The sequence below is a fragment of the Rhinoderma darwinii genome, chromosome 11, assembly GCF_050947455.1.
Source record: "Rhinoderma darwinii isolate aRhiDar2 chromosome 11, aRhiDar2.hap1, whole genome shotgun sequence".
Lineage (NCBI taxonomy): Eukaryota > Metazoa > Chordata > Amphibia > Anura > Rhinodermatidae > Rhinoderma > Rhinoderma darwinii.
This window is the reverse complement of record NC_134697.1, coordinates 92,024,766-92,041,197: the sequence shown is the minus strand read 5'-3', so window position 1 is coordinate 92,041,197 and position 16,432 is coordinate 92,024,766. Positions and strand designations below refer to the sequence as shown.

The following is a 16,432-nucleotide window of genomic DNA, read 5'->3' as shown; positions in this document are numbered from 1 at the left end:
CAAATACTTATTTCTCTGTGCACAATGCAAATAAATAGATATCATTTTGACTATGTGATTTTCAGTTTTTTTTTTAATATAATCTATCTCTCACTGGTAAAATTAACCTAGCCTAAAAATTCTAGACTGTTCATGACTTTGACAGTGGGCAAACTTACAAAATCAGCAAGGGATCAAATACTTATTTCCTTCACTGTACAGGGGGGTCTATATGTGGGGATGTGGGCCATTATATACAGTATATACAGGGGGGTCTATATGTGGGGATGTGGGCCATTATATACAGGGGGGTCTATATGTGGAGATGTGGGCCACTATATACAGGGGGGTCTATATTTGGGCCACTGTCTACTGAGCTTGGTTCTAGTGCTGTATATATGTACTGAGCTTGGGTGTGGTACTGTATATATGTCAGAGATTGGTTCTAGTGATATTTTATGTACTGAGCTTTGTTCTGGTGCTGTATATATGTCAGAGCTTGGTTCTATTGCTGTATATATGTACTGAGCTTGGGTGTGGTACTGTATATATGTACTGAGCTTGGTTCTATTGCTGTATATATGTACTGAGCTTGGGTGTGGTACTGTATATATGTACTGAGCTTGGGTGTGGTACTGTATATATGTACTGAGCTTGGTTCTATTGCTGTATATATGTACTGAGCTTGGGTGTGGTACTGTATATATGTACTGAGCTTGGTTCTATTGCTGTATATATGTACTGAGCTTGGGTGTGGTACTGTATATATGTACTGAGCTTGGTTCTATTGCTGTATATATGTACTGAGCTTGGGTGTGGTACTGTATATATGTACTGAGCTTGGTTCTATTGCTGTATATATGTACTGAGCTTGGTTCTGGTGCTGTATATATGTACTGAGCTTGGTTCTATTGCTGTATATATGTACTGAGCTTGGGTGTGGTACTGTATATATGTACTGAGCTTGGTTCTATTGCTGTATATATATGTACTGAGCTTGGGTGTGGTACTGTATATATGTCAGAGCTTGGTTCTATTGCTGTATATATGTCAGAGCTTGGTTCTGGAGCTGTAATTATATAGGATATATTTATAACAAAATTGCAGGGCAGATGGAATTTTTCTCAATTCATTGTATATTTCATGGGAACCTGTCTGGTAGTTTTAACCCCTTGAACCGTCACCATGCGGTAATACATGATCTGACAGTATTCCGCTGTATGTTTTTTTCAGATGCCGCAAAATCCTTAAAATCCACTTTTAAAACGACGCACACTATATGCTAATTACTCATTAGAGGGTCATGGGGCGGTGCCGATATCCTCACGAGTCACATAGTCCTGCCTCCAAACCCACCTTTCCATGTTTGAGTGACATCTCCCTGGCTGATACAACTTTCTCGGATGTGCCATTGCCTTCTGGCACTATACACAAGGGGGAGAGCTGTGTTGCACTATACACAAAGGGGGGATGTGTGGCACTATACACATGGGGGAGAGCTGTGTTGCACTATACACAAAGGGGGGCTGTGTGGCACTATACACAAAGGGGGGCTGTGTGGCACTATACACAAAGGGGGGCTGTGTGGCACTATACACATGGGGGGCTGTGTGGCACTATACACAAGGGGGGGCTGTGTGGCACTTTACACATAGGGTGGCTGTGTGGCACTATACACATGGGGGAACTGTATGCCACTATTTACAAGGGAGAGGGCTGTGGCACAATCTACAGGTGTCTGTGTGTGGCACTATCTACTAAGGGAAAGCTGTGCTGCACTTTCTACTAAGGGGGGCTGTGTGGCACTCTATACAGTGGGGGGTTTATGGCATTCTACAAGGGGGAGGTGGGGGTGCTATCTACAAATAGGGTGACACTGTCTACAGGGGGGCTGTATGGCACATTCTACGGGGGGCACTATTTATAAGGGTGGGGGCTGCTTGTGGCACCCGAGGGGGGGGGCGGCCAAGAGTTTGCTATGGGGCCCAGTCTTTCCTAGTTACGCCCCTGAGCAGACTTTAGTGTCTCGTCTATCTATATAATGCAAGTGGAACAGCCTCTATAGATGATGCGCTGCAGGAAAAAACTTTCAAAATATAATGTAGAGTGCCACGGTGTGGTCACCGCGGGGAACTGTTTACTTTCATGGATGAAGTAATAGCGCCATTATGTGGTCATCGCTGGTATTACTGACTATATTTTACGACCTTATTACTTATGGAAGGCTGCATTGGCTATACGGCGCAGCAGCGCCATCGTGGGGTCAATTCTGGGAAATGCTCACTAAATTCAATGTAATTCAGACAGCCTTAGGGTATGTTCACACGACCTATTTACGGACGTAATTCGGGCGTTTTTGCCCCGAATTACGTCTGAAAATAGCGCCTCAATAGCGCTGACAAACATCTGCCCATTGAAAGCAATGGGCAGAAGTTTGTCTGTTCACACGAGGCGTATATTTACGCGCCGCTGTCAAATGACGGCGCGTAAATAGACGCCCGCGTAGAAGAAGTGACCTGTCACTTCTTTGGCCGTAATTGGAGCCGTTACTCATTGACTCCAATGAATAGCAGCGCTAATTACGGCCGTAATTGACGCGGCGTTCAAGCGCCTGCACATGCCGTTACGGCTGAAATTACGGGGATGTTTTCAGGCTGAAACATCCCCGTAATTTCAGCCGTTACGGACCCCCGCCGTGTGAACATACCCTTAGTGATACGCTAAGCAGCAGCGCCATCGTGTGGTCAATGCTGAGAAATCTCACTAAATTAAATGTAATGCAGGCAGACTAGTAATACACTGTGCAGCATCGCCATCTTGTGGTCGATGCTGGGAAATGCGCACTATATTCAATGTAATTCATGCAGCCTGAGGGTATGTTCACACGGCCAAATTTCAGACGTATACGAGCCGTATTATGCCTCGTTTTATGTCTGAAAATACGGCTCCAATACGTCTGCAAACATCTGCCCATTCATTTGAATGGGTTTGCCGACGTACAGTGCAGACGACCTGTTATTTACGCGTCGTCGTTTGACAGATGTCAAACGACGACGCGTAAAAATACAGCCTCGTCAAAAGAAGTGCAGGACACTTCTTTCAGACGTTTTTGGAGCTGTTTTCTCATAGACTCCAATGAAAACAGCTCCAAAAACGGACGTAAAAAACGCCGCGAAAACGGCGCGAAAAACGCCGCGAAAAATGTGAGTTGGTAAAAAAACGTCTGAAAAGCAGGGTCTGTTTTCCCTTGAAAACAGCTCTGGATTTTCAGACGTTTTTGTTGACTACGTGTGAACATACCCTTAGGGTATGTGCACACACACTAATTACGTCCGTAATTGACGGACGTATTTCGGCCGCAAGTACCGGACCGAACACAGTGCAGGGAGCCGGGCTCCTAGCATCATACTTATGTACGATGCTAGGAGTCCCTGCCTCGCTGCAGGACAACTGTCCCGTACTGTAATCATGTTTTCAGTACGGGACAGTAGTTCCACGGGGAGGCAGGGACTCCTAGAGTCGTACATAAGTATGATGCTAGGAGCCCGGCTCCCTGCACTGTGTTCGGTCCGGGACTTGCGGCCGAAATACGTCCGTCAAATACCCTTAGGGTATGTTCACACGGCGGGGGTCCGTAACGGCTGAAATTACAGGGATGTTTCAGCCTGAAAACATCCCCGTAATTTCAGCCGTACCGGCATGTGCAGGCGCTTGAACGCCGCGTCAATTACGGCCGTAATTAGCGCTGCTATTCATTGGAGTCAATGAATAGCGGCTCCAATTACGGCCAAAGAAGTGACAGGTCACTTCTTTGACGCGGGCGTCTATTTACGCGCCGTCATTTGACCCTCACACAGTATTATGCCCCTATAGCTGCCCCTCACACAGTATTATGCTCATATTGCTGACCCTCACACAGTATTATGCCCATATAGCTGCCCCTCACACAGTATTATGCCCCTATAGCTGCCCCTCACACAGTGCTATGCGCCTATAGCAGCCCCTCACACAGTATTATGCTCCTATAGCTGCCCCTCACACAGTATTATGCCCCTATAGCGGCCCCTCACACAGTATTATGCCCCTATAGCGGCCCCTCACACAGTATTATGTCCCTATAGCTGCCCCTCACACAGTATTATGCCCCTATAGCTGCCCCTCACACAGTATTATGCCCCTATAGCTGCCCCTCACACAGTATTATGCCCCTATAGCTGCCCCTCACACAGTATTATGCCCCTATAGCTGCCCCTCACACAGTATTATGCCCCTATAGCTGCCCCTCACACAGTATTATGCCCCTCACACAGTATTATGCCCCTATAGCTGCCCCTCACACAGTATTATGCCCATATAGCTGCCCCTCACACAGTATTATGCCCCTTTAGCTGCCCCTCACACAGTATTATGCCCCTCACACAGTATTATGCCCCTATAGCTGCCCCTCACACAGTATTATGCCCCTATAGCTGCCCCTCACACAGTATTATGCCCCTTTAGCTGCCCCTCACACAGTATTATGCCCCTCACACAGTATTATGCCCCTATATACCTGCCCCTCACACAGTATTATGCCCCTATAGCTGCCCCTCACACAGTATTATGCCCCTATAGCGACCCCTCACACAGTATTATGCCCCTATAGCTGCCCCTCACACAGTATTATGCCCCTATAGCTGCCCCTCACACAGTATTATGCCCCTTTAGCTTCCCCGCACACAGTATTATGCCCCTCACACAGTATTATGCCCCTATAGCTGCCCCTCACACAGTATTATGCCCCTATAGCTGCCCCTCACACAGTATCATGCCCCTATAGCTGCCCCTCACACAGTAGCATGCCCCTATAGCTGCCCCTCACACAATATTATGCCCCTTTAGCTGCCCCTCACACAGTATTATGTCCCTATAGCTGCCCCTCACACAGTATTATGCCCCTATAGCTGCCCCTCACACAGTATTATGCCCCTATAGCTGCCCCTCACACAGTATTATGCCCTATAGCTGCCCTCACACAGTATTATGCCCCTATAGCTGCCCTCACACAGTATTATGCCCCTATAGCTGCCCTCACACAGTATTATGCCCCTATAGCTGCCCCTCACACAGTAATATGCCCCTATAGCTGCCCCTCACACAGTATTATGCCCCTATAGCTGCCCCTTACACAGTATTATGCCCCTATAGCTGCCCCTCACACAGTATTATGCCCCTATAGCTGCCCCTCACACAGTATTATGCCCCTATAGCTGCCCCTCACACAGTATTATGCCCCTATAGCTGCCCCTCACACAGTATGATGCCCCTATAGCTGCCCCTCACACAGTATTATGCCCCTATAGCTGCCCCTCACACAATATTATGCCCCTATAGCTGCCCCTCACACATTATGCCCCTTTAGCTGCCCCTCACACAGTATTATACCCCTCACACAGTATTATGCCCCTATAGCTGCCCCTCACACAGTATTATGCCCCTATAGCTGCCCCTCACACAGTATTATGCCCCTATAGCTGCCCCTCACACAGTATTATGCACCTATAGCAGCCCCTCACACAGTATTATGCCCCTATAGCTGCCCCTCACACAGTATTATGCCCCTATAGCTGCCCCTCACACAGTATTATGCCCCTATAGCGGCCCCTCACACAGTATTATGCCCCTATAGCTACCCCTCACACAGTAATATGCCCCTATAGCGGCCCCTCACACAGTAATATGCCCCTATAGCGGCCCCTCACACAGTAATATGCCCCTATAGCGGCCCCTCACACAGTATTATGCCCCTATAGCGGCCCCTCACACAGTATTATGCCCCTATAGCGGCCCCTCACACAGTATTATGACCCTATAGCTGCCCCTCACACAGTGAAATATATCTATATTTTCTTCCAGTATCACGGCCTTCAGCTCCCCCATTTTGCTTGCTAGACTTCTGCCATTTGTGAACATTCACTTTAACTTGCCTTTCAGTTTTTCACTTTTATTATCAGAAATGTGATTATTGGACATTATTTGGGCATTTTTATTTTCACTGCTGTTTTGTGACAAAAGGACCTCCTTATCCAGTTGTCTAGTCCTCTCCCCACCGTCTGTTTCTCCCCCCACCAATATAGTCTGACCCCCCTCTAACCTGACTACCCCTTTATTTCCTACATTGACCTCCCTCCTCAGCCATAGTTTATATACTCCGCCACCCCAGCTAGAAGTCTCTCCCCCAGCACAGCGGACCAGTTGTAGAGAACAAGCCCAAAGCTCCTGAACCTGGAAAAATACAGAATTCTTTATTGTTGTGTAATACATGAGGTCCGGCTCTTACATAAGGTACAAGGTTGGTGGGTTCCTGTGTAATGAAAGACATCCCGCATACACAATCAGAACCCGCACATGTGAACACAGGACCCCGAAGAGCCCCCACAGGACCCCGAAGAGCCCACACATGCCCACACAGAACCCCGAAGAGCCCACACAGGCCCCCAAAGAGCCCCCGCAGGACCCCAAAGAGCCTCCGCATGCATACACAGGACCCCGAAGAGCCCGCGCATGCCCACACAGGACCCCGAAGAGCCCGCACAGGACCCCGAAGAGCCCGCACAGGACCCCGAAGAGCCCGCACAGGACCCCGAAGAGCCCGCACAGGACCCCTGAAGAGCTTGTGCACGCCCACACAGAACCCTGAAGAGCCCACACAGGACCCCGAAGAGCCCCCGCAAGCACACACTGGACCCCAAAGAGCCCCCTCACGCACAGACAGGACCCCGAAGTGCCCCCGCACGCACAGACAGGACCCCGAAGTGCCCCCGCACGCACAGACAGGACCCCGAAGTGCCCCCGCACGCACAGACAGGACCCTGAAGTGCCCCCGCACGCACAGACAGGACCCTGAAGTGCCCCCGCACGCACAGACAGGACCCTGAAGTGCCCCCGCACGCACAGACAGGACCCTGAAGTGCCCCCGCACGCACAGACAGGACCCTGAAGTGCCCCCGCACGCACAGACAGGACCCTGAAGTGCCCCCGCACGCACAGACAGGACCCTGAAGTTCCCCCGCAGGCACACACAGGACCCTGAAGTGCCCCCGCACGCACACACAGGACCCTGAAGTGCCCCCGCACGCACACACAGGACCCTGAAGTGCCCCCGCACGCACACACAGGACCCTGAAGTGCCCCCGCACGCACACACAGGACCCTGAAGTGCCCCCGCACGCACACACAGGACCCTGAAGTGCCCCCGCACGCACACACAGGACCCTGAAGTGCCCCCGCACGCACACACAGGACCCTGAAGTGCCCCCGCACGCACATAGACTGCTCCTTATAGTTCCCCCCTCTACGACACAAGCTGTTCCCCATGGTTTAGACCCCAGACAAGACCCTCCCCTTAGTACAGACCAGACACTCCACCACAGAACCTAGAGCAGACCCCCTTCCATAACAGACCCCAGAGCACCCCTCAACAAAGACCAAACTCTCTTTACCACTATCAACACAGACTCCCCCTTAAGACTGACCCCGCTCAGTACAGACCCCAGGCCGGCTATTCACAGCGTCTCCCCTGCTCGCTCTGGAAGATTGATCGCGCTCATGTTGGAGAACAGACACAAGACACGGACCTGGGAACGTCCCACCCTCCATATATGGCGTCTCCATGACTACAACCAAACAACAGAAAAGAAGCGTGCGGGGGCGTGGCCTGTACCGTGAGCGACTTCCGGGTGAGAGGGTAAGAGGAGGCGGGGCAGTGAGGAGACATTGCTGTGACTGTATGATAGGCTGTTATTAAGGTCTGCGGCTCCATGACGGCTTGTGCATACATTCTATTAGATCTAGTGCCATTTTTCTTGTTCTGTTCTGTATTTTGGAGGAGCATGTTTGTATGTCCTTATTAGTATGTATATCATATAGAAGTATGTAGCTAGGGGGGGGCAGGCGGGGCACTTGCCCAGGGCGCAGTTCAGAGGGGGGCGCCAGCGCCCCCTCCTCCTGCACTATAATTGTACCTGTGTCGCAAGGACACAGGTACAATTAGAAGCAATGAATGACCGGGCACGTTCCGAGCCCAGCCATTCAGCGCCTCTCCACGAATGAAGCGACTGGTACCTTTTGTACCAGTGACGCTTCCGTCGATGAAAGGCGCTGACTGACTGGCAGGGAAAGACATCCTGCCCAGCCAATCAGCGCCTTTCATAGACGCCGCGTTCAACCCCCTGGAGACCTGCGCAGAAGAGAGCAGGTCTCCATGGCTGCCGGACGGCGTGGGAGCGGGAATAAGGTGAGTTTGAGATGTGTTTTTTTTAAATTGTAATAGAAGTGTGCGGCTGTATCTGCAGGGGGGGCGACGACTTTGTCTACCTACGGGGGGTGTCTATCTACAGGGCTGGACTATATACAGGGGGACTATATCTGCTGGGCTATATACAGGGGGGCTATATCTACAGGGGGACTATATACAGGGGGACTATATCTGCTGGGCTATATACAGGGGGGCTATATCTACAGGGGAGCTATATACAGGGGGACTATATCTGCTGGGCTATATACAGGGGGGCTATATCTACAGGGGAGCTATATACAGGGGGACTATATCTGCGGGGCTATATCTACAGGGGGACTATATACAGGGGGACTATATCTGCTGGGCTATATACAGGGGGGCTATATCTACAGGGGAGCTATATACAGGGGGACTATATCTGCTGGGCTATATACAGGGGGGCTATATCTACAGGGGAGCTATATACAGGGGGACTATATCTGCTGGGCTATATACAGGGGGGCTATATCTACAGGGGGACTATATCTGCTGGGCTATATACAGGGGGACTATATCTACAGGGGAGCTATATACTGAGGGACTATATCTGCTGGGCTATATACAGGGGGGCTATATACAGGGGGACTATATCTGCTGGGCTATATACAGGGGGGCTATATCTACAGGGGAGCTATATACAGGGGGACTATATCTGCTGGGCTATATACAGGGGGACTATATCTACAGGGGAGCTATATACTGGAGTGGGCCGTCTATAGAGCACCATATACAGGGGTGGGCTATGTACAGGGGGACTATACAGGGGGGGGCTATATACTGGAGTGGGCTGTCTATAGAGCACTATATACAGGGGTGGGCTATATAGTATATAGCCCCCTGTAGATATAGCCCACCCCTGTATATGGTGCTCCATAGATAGCCCACCCCAGTATATAGCCCCCCCTGTAGATATAGTCGCCCTGTATATAGCCCAGCCCTGTAGATATAGCCCCCTGTAGATATATTCCCCCTGTATATAGCCCACCCCTGTATATAGCCCACCCCTGTATATAGCCCCCCTATGTATAGCCCACCACTGTAGATATAGCCCACCCCTGTATATAGCCCCCCTCTGTAGATATAGCCCCCCTATGTATAGCCCACCACTGTAGATATAGCCCACCCCTGTATATAGCCCCCCTCTGTAGATATAGCCCCCCTGTGTATATCCCAGCCCTGTGTATAGCTCACCCCTGTATATAGTATCCCACAAATAGCTCCCCCTATAGTGCTCCACAGAAAGCCCACCCCTGTATATAGCCCCCTTGTACATATAGTCCACCCCTGTATATAGTGCTCCACAGATAGCCCACCCCTGTATATACTATATACAAGGGTGGGCTATCTGTGGAGCACTATATACAGGGGTGGACTATCTAGTGGAGCATTATATACAGGGGTGGACTATATGTACAAGAGGGGGGGCTATATACAGGCGCGGGCTATCTGTGAAACACTATATACAGGGGTGGACTATATGTGGAGCACTATATACAGAGGTGGGCTATATCTACAGGGGGGCTACATACATGGTTGGGCTATCTGTAGAGCTCTATATACAGGGGTGGGCTATATCTACAGGGGGCTATATACAGGGGTGGGCTATCTGTAGAGCACTATAGGGGGAGTTATTTGTGGGACACTATATACAGGGGTGGTCTATATGGGGGCACTATCTACAGGGGGCTCTATGGCAGGCACTATCTACAGGGGGCTCTATGGCAGGCACTATCTACAGGGGGCTCTATGGCAGGCACTATCTACAGGGGGCTCTATGGCAGGCACTATCTACAGTGGGCTCTATGGCAGGCACTATCTACAGGGGGCTCTATGGCAGGCACTATCTACAGGGGGCACAGTGTGTGTGTGGGACACGGTGTATGGTGCTATTATAATTAGAGGTGCAGTGTATGGCGCTATTATATTTAGGGGCGTAGTGTGGTATAATAACTTTATATTTATTTATAGGTGCAGAAATGTTGGTAAAGTGAGAAGCTGAAGACATGTGAGCGGCAAACTGCAGAAATGGACCGGGAGAAGCCACCATAGAGGTCTGGACCGGATGGAGAAAAATAACTAGAATCTGAGACGTCACCGGTGAGTCACTTAATGTAAATGTTTATTCTGCCTCTAATCAGCACTGTAGTCACTGTATGATCTGCAGCGAGATGATTATGATAGGATTTATTTTTTGTGAAACAGCATCTCCCAGCATATCCTTACCATTGTTCGGGCCATGCTGGGAGCTGTAGTTTTACGCCGTACACACCTATATGGCAGGGGTTGCACAGCTGTATTTGTTCTGGGGCTGTATATATGTATCGAGCTTGGTTCTGGTGTTGTGTATAGGACCATATTGCTTGTGAAATGTACAAATAATTTTATGCTCGCGTTACATATAAAGAAATGACACGTCGATTGGTAGAGAAAACAAACACGGCGAGGGGGAAGGAGATGTCGGGAAAGAGGTAGGGGGGGGGGGGGGGGCGCCAAACTGAATCTTTGCCCCGGGTGCTGGAGAACCTAGCTACGCCTCTGATATAGCAGATATATAGAGATGCTGCCCTATAGTATGTACATACCAGGTATCATATACCCCCCACAGCTCCCCATAACTGTAATGGCTGCGGTGCCCTCATAACTGTAATAGCTGTGGTGCCCCCATAACTGTAATAGCTGTGGTGCCCCCATAACTGTAATAGCTGCGGTGTCCCCATAACTGTAATAGCTGCGGTGTCCCCATAACTGTAATAGCTGCGGTGTCCCCATAACTGTAATAGCTGCGGTGTCCCCATAACTGTAATAGCTGCGGTGTCCCCATAACTGTAATAGCTGCGGTGTCCCCATAACTGTAATAGCTGCGGTGTCCCCATAACTGTAATAGCTGCGGTGCCCCCATAACTGTAATAGCTGCGGTGTCCCCATAACTGTAATAGCTGCGGTGTCCCCATAACTGTAATAGCTGCGGTGTCCCCATAACTGTAATAGCTGCGGTGTCCCCATAACTGTAATAGCTGCGGTGTCCCCATAACTGTAATAGCTGCGGTGTCCCCATAACTGTAATAGCTGCGGTGTCCCCATAACTGTAATAGCTGCGGTGCCCCCAAAACTGTAATAGCTGCGATGCCCCCAAAACTATAATAGCTGCGGTGCCCCCAAAACTATAATAGCTGCGGTGCCCCCATAACTGTAATAGCTGCGGTGCCCCCATAACTGTAATAGCTGCGGTGCTCGCATAACTGTAATAGCTGCGGTGTCCCCATAACTATAATAGCTGCGGTGCCCCCATAACTGTAATAGCTGCGGTGCCCCCATAACTGTAATAGCTGTGGTGCCCCCATAACTATAATAGCTGCGGTGCCCCATAACTGTAATAGCTGTGGTGCCCCATAACTGTAATAGCTGTGGTGCCCGCATAACTGTAAAAGTGACAGTGTCCCCATAACTATAATAGCTGTGGTGTCCCCATAACCAAAATAGCTGTGGTGCCCCCATAACTGTAAAAGTGACAGTGTCCCCATAATAGTGACACACAGTGCCTACTTGAAAGTGACAACAACAGTTCTCCCATAATAGTAACAACTACCTGCCAAAGTGTCCCCATAACAGTGATAGTCATAGTGTCCCAGTAACATTCCCAATGCCCCCATTACAGTCACATTCAAAGTGTATGCATAATAATAACAACAGCCACATCACCGTCGTGACAGAAATAGCCATGTTACAGCCACAGAGCCCCCATAACAATGACAGTAATAGCCATGGTACAGCCACAGAGCCCCCATAACAATGACAGTAATAGCCATGGTACAGCCACAGAGCCCCCATAACAATGATAGTAATAGCCATGGTACAGCCACAGAGCCCCCATAACAATGACAGTAATAGCCATGGTACGGCCACAGAGCCCCCATAACAATGACAGTAATAGCCATGGTACAGCCACAGAGCCCCCATAACAATGACAGTAATAGCCATGGTACGGCCACAGAGCCCCCATAACAATGACAGTAATAGCCATGGTACAGCCACAGAACCCCCATAACAATGACAGTAATAGCCATGGTACAGCCACAGAGCCCCCATAACAATGACAGTAATAGCCATGGTACAGCCACAGAGCCCCCATAACCGTGACAGTAATAGCCATGGTACAGCCACAGAGCCCCCATAACAATGACAGTAATAGCCATGGTACAGCCACAGAGCCCCCATAACAATGACAGTAATAGCCATGGTACAGCCACAGAGCCCCCATAACAATGACCGTAATAGCCATGGTACAGCCACAGAGCCCCCATAACAATGACAGTAATAGCCATGGTACAGCCACAGAGCCCCCATAACGATGACCGTAATAGCCATGGTACAGCCACAGAGCCCCCATAACAATGACAGTAATAGCCATGGTACAGCCACAGAGCCCCCATAACAATGACAGTAATAGCCATGATACAGCCACAGAGCCCCCATAACAATGACAGTAATAGCCATGGTACAGCCACAGAACCCCCATAACAATTACAGTAATAGCCATGGTACAGCCACAGAGCCCCCATAACAATGACAGTAATAGCCATGGTACAGCCACAGATCCCCCATAACAATGACAGTAATAGCCATGGTACAGCCACAGAGCCCCCATAACAATGACAGTAATAGCCATGGTACAGCCACAGAGCCCCCATAACAATGACAGTAATAGCCATGGTACAGCCACAGAACCCCCATAACAATGACAGTAATAGCCATGGTACAGCCACAGAGCCCCCATAACAATGACAGTAATAGCCATGGTACAGCCACAGAGCCCCCATAACCGTGACAGTAATAGCCATGGTACAGCCACAGAGCCCCCATAACAATGACAGTAATAGCCATGGTACAGCCACAGAGCCCCCATAACAATGACAGTAATAGCCATGGTACAGCCACAGAGCCCCCATAACAATGACAGTAATAGCCATGGTACAGCCACAGAGCCCCCATCACAATGACAGTAATAGCCATGGTACAGCCACAGAGCCCCCATAACAATGACAGTAATAGCCATGGTACAGCCACAGAGCCCCCATAACAATGACAGTAATAGCCATGGTACAGCCACAAAGCCCCCATAACGATGACCGTAATAGCCATGGTACAGCCACAGAGCCCCCATAACGATGACCGTAATAGCCATGGTACAGCCACAGAGCCCCCATAACAATGACAGTAATAGCCATGGTACAGCCACAGAGCCCCCATAACAATGACAGTAATAGCCATGATACAGCCACAGAGCCCCCATAACAATGACAGTAATAGCCATGGTACAGCCACAGAGCCCCCATAACAATGACAGTAATAGCCATGGTACAGCCACAGAACCCCCATAACAATGACAGTAATAGCCATGGTACAGCCACAGAGCCCCCATAACAATGACAGTAATAGCCATGGTACAGCCACAGAGCCCCCATAACAATGACAGTAATAGCCATGGTACAGCCACAGAGCCCCCATAACAATGACAGTAATAGCCATGGTACAGCCACAGAGCCCACATAACAATGACAGTAATAGCCATGGTACAGCCACACAGCCCCCATAACAATGACAGTAATAGCCATGGTACAGCCACAGAGCCCCCATAACAGTGACAGTAATAGCCATGTTACAGCCACAGAGCCCCCATAACAATGACAGTAATAGCCATGGTGCAGCCACAGAGCCCCCATAACAATGACAGTAATAGCCATGGTGCAGCCACAGAGCCCCCATAACAATGACAGTTATAGCCATGGTACAGCCACAGAGCCCACATAACAATGACAGTAATAGCCATGGTACAGCCACAGAGCCCCCATAACAATGACAGTAATAGCCATGGTACAGCCACAGAGCCCACATAACAATGACAGTAATAGCCATGGTACAGCCACAGAGCCCCCATAACAATGACAGTAATAGCCATGGTACAGCCACAGAGCCCCCATAACAGTGACAGTAATAGCCATGGTACAGCCACAGAGCCCCCATAACAATGACAGTAATAGCCATGGTACAGCCACAGAGCCCCCATAACAATGACAGTAATAGCCATGGTACAGCCACAGAGCCCCCATAACAATGACAGTAATAGCCATGATACAGCCACAGAGCCCCCATAACAATGACAGTAATAGCCATGGTACAGCCACAGAGCCCCCATAACAATGACAAATAATAGCCACGCTACGGGCACAGAGCCCCCATAACAATGACAGTAATAGCCATGGTACAGCCACAGAGCCCCCATAACAATGACAGTAATAGCCATGGTACAGCCACAGAGCCCCCATAACAATGACAGTAATAGCCATGGTACAGCCACAGAGCCCCCATAACAATGACAGTAATAGCCATGGTACGGCCACAGAGCCCCCATAACAATGACAGTAACGGTGTCCTCACATAAGTAATGTACAGAGTGCTCCCATATCAGACACAGTGCCCCATAATAGTAATAGCTCAGTGACATCCACAGTTCCCCCATAACAGTGACAGCCATATTTTCCCTACAATTGTGACAGCCACAGTGCCCTCGTAACCGGGACAACCACAGTGTTTCCTCTAGAAGGAAGTATCGGGCCTAAAATCCAGGACACTTGGGAGCCACGCGCTTGTTAGAGAATTGGGGTCAGTTCACACGTAGCGTCAATACTGCGGAGAGACCGCGGCGAATTACATTAGCAGCAAAGTGGATGAGAGAACAAATCCACCGAAAACCTTCATAGACTGACCGGCGGTGCGTTTTTAAGCCGTAGTTTGCCAATTTATGCTGCAGAATCGCTGCTTTTCTGGTGCAGGTTTTCCCCATTGAATTTAAAGGGAAGATGAGCCATGCGTTGCTGCGGAAACCCTGCGATTCCACCGCAAATATCGCAAATGAGAAAAAAGGTTTTTGAGTTAAAATGAAGAAAACAGTTTATACTTACCCTCCGGCGTTGTCATGGCGACACGTCTCCGTCTTCTGAGCGTAGCCCGGCCTCCTGGGATAACGTTTCAACCCATGTGGCTGCAGCAGCCAATCAAAGGATGCAGCGGTCACATGGACTACAGCGTCATCCCAAGAGGCCGGGCTACGCATAGAAGAGGGAGACGTGTCGCCATGACAAAGCCGGAGGGTAAGTATAAACTGTTTTGTTTTTTTTTAGATCTTCTGCAGCGGACATTTTTGCCTGATAACCCTGCACCACAATTTGGTGTGTTTTTTTCGGGTGGTGGGATTCCCTGCGGCTTCCAGAACTAATACTTTGTGTACTTTCCTGTGTGTTCGCAGGACAAATCCCATTCTCTGGCGACCTGGTTCCGCTCCCTGCACTTTATACACTCAGCAGCTGGGGGCCCCAATCTGGTCCCGGGGCTGAAGTTGATCACAGACCGCTCCTGCGGGGCCGAGTGCACGCAGCGGAGGGGTATGCATCGTGGCTGTGACTACTGAGAAGATGAGCTGGAGGGAGTGGGGGGCCTGCTGTGACTATTGGGAGGGTGGGGGGCCTGCTGTGACTATTGGGAGGGTGGAGGGAGTGGGGGCCTGCTGTGACTATTGGGAGGGTGGAGGGAGTGGGGGGCCTGCTGTGACTATTGGGAGGGTGGAGGGAGTGGGGGGGCCTGCTGTGACTATTGGGAGGGTGGAGGGAGTGGGGGGCCTGCTGTGACTATTGGGAGGGTGGAGGGAGTGGGGGGCCTGCTGTGACTATTGGGAGGGTGGAGGGAGTGGGGGGCCTGCTGTGACTATTGGGAGGGTGGAGGGAGTGGGGGGCCTGCTGTGACTATTGGGAGGGAGTGGGGGGCCTGCTGTGACTATTGGGAGGGTGGAGGGAGTGGGGGGCCTGCTGACTATTGGGAGGGTGGAGGGGTGCTTCTGTAACTACTGGGGAAACGGTGGACGGCCAAGCTGGACACAAGCTTTAGGGTATCTTCACTGCATCATGGCAAACCGGCATGGAATTAAATGCAGATTTTGTGGCACTCATGGCAAAACTGCACAAAAAATACTGCCCGGTGTGAATGTGCGCTTACTACTAGAGGGGGGAGCAGATAGAAAATTGTTGGTTCAGGCTTGAAATGACTTTTTTCTCTTTCTGTAGATGGTTGCCCGATTGTGTTTAT

General features: G+C 50.1%; 2 long non-coding RNA genes across 2 annotated transcripts in view; both read left to right on the top strand.

The window, feature by feature from the left end:
* LOC142663390 (uncharacterized) overlaps positions 1-16,432 on the top strand; it is a 221,122-nt gene that overhangs the window by 14,960 nt on the left and 189,730 nt on the right. The gene's annotated exons all lie outside the window — the stretch shown is intronic.
* Positions 7,888-15,792, top strand: LOC142663388 (uncharacterized). The gene is made up of 3 exons (XR_012851086.1): positions 7,888-8,254; positions 10,265-10,393; positions 15,600-15,792. It is a non-coding gene; the product is annotated as an uncharacterized LOC142663388 (long non-coding RNA).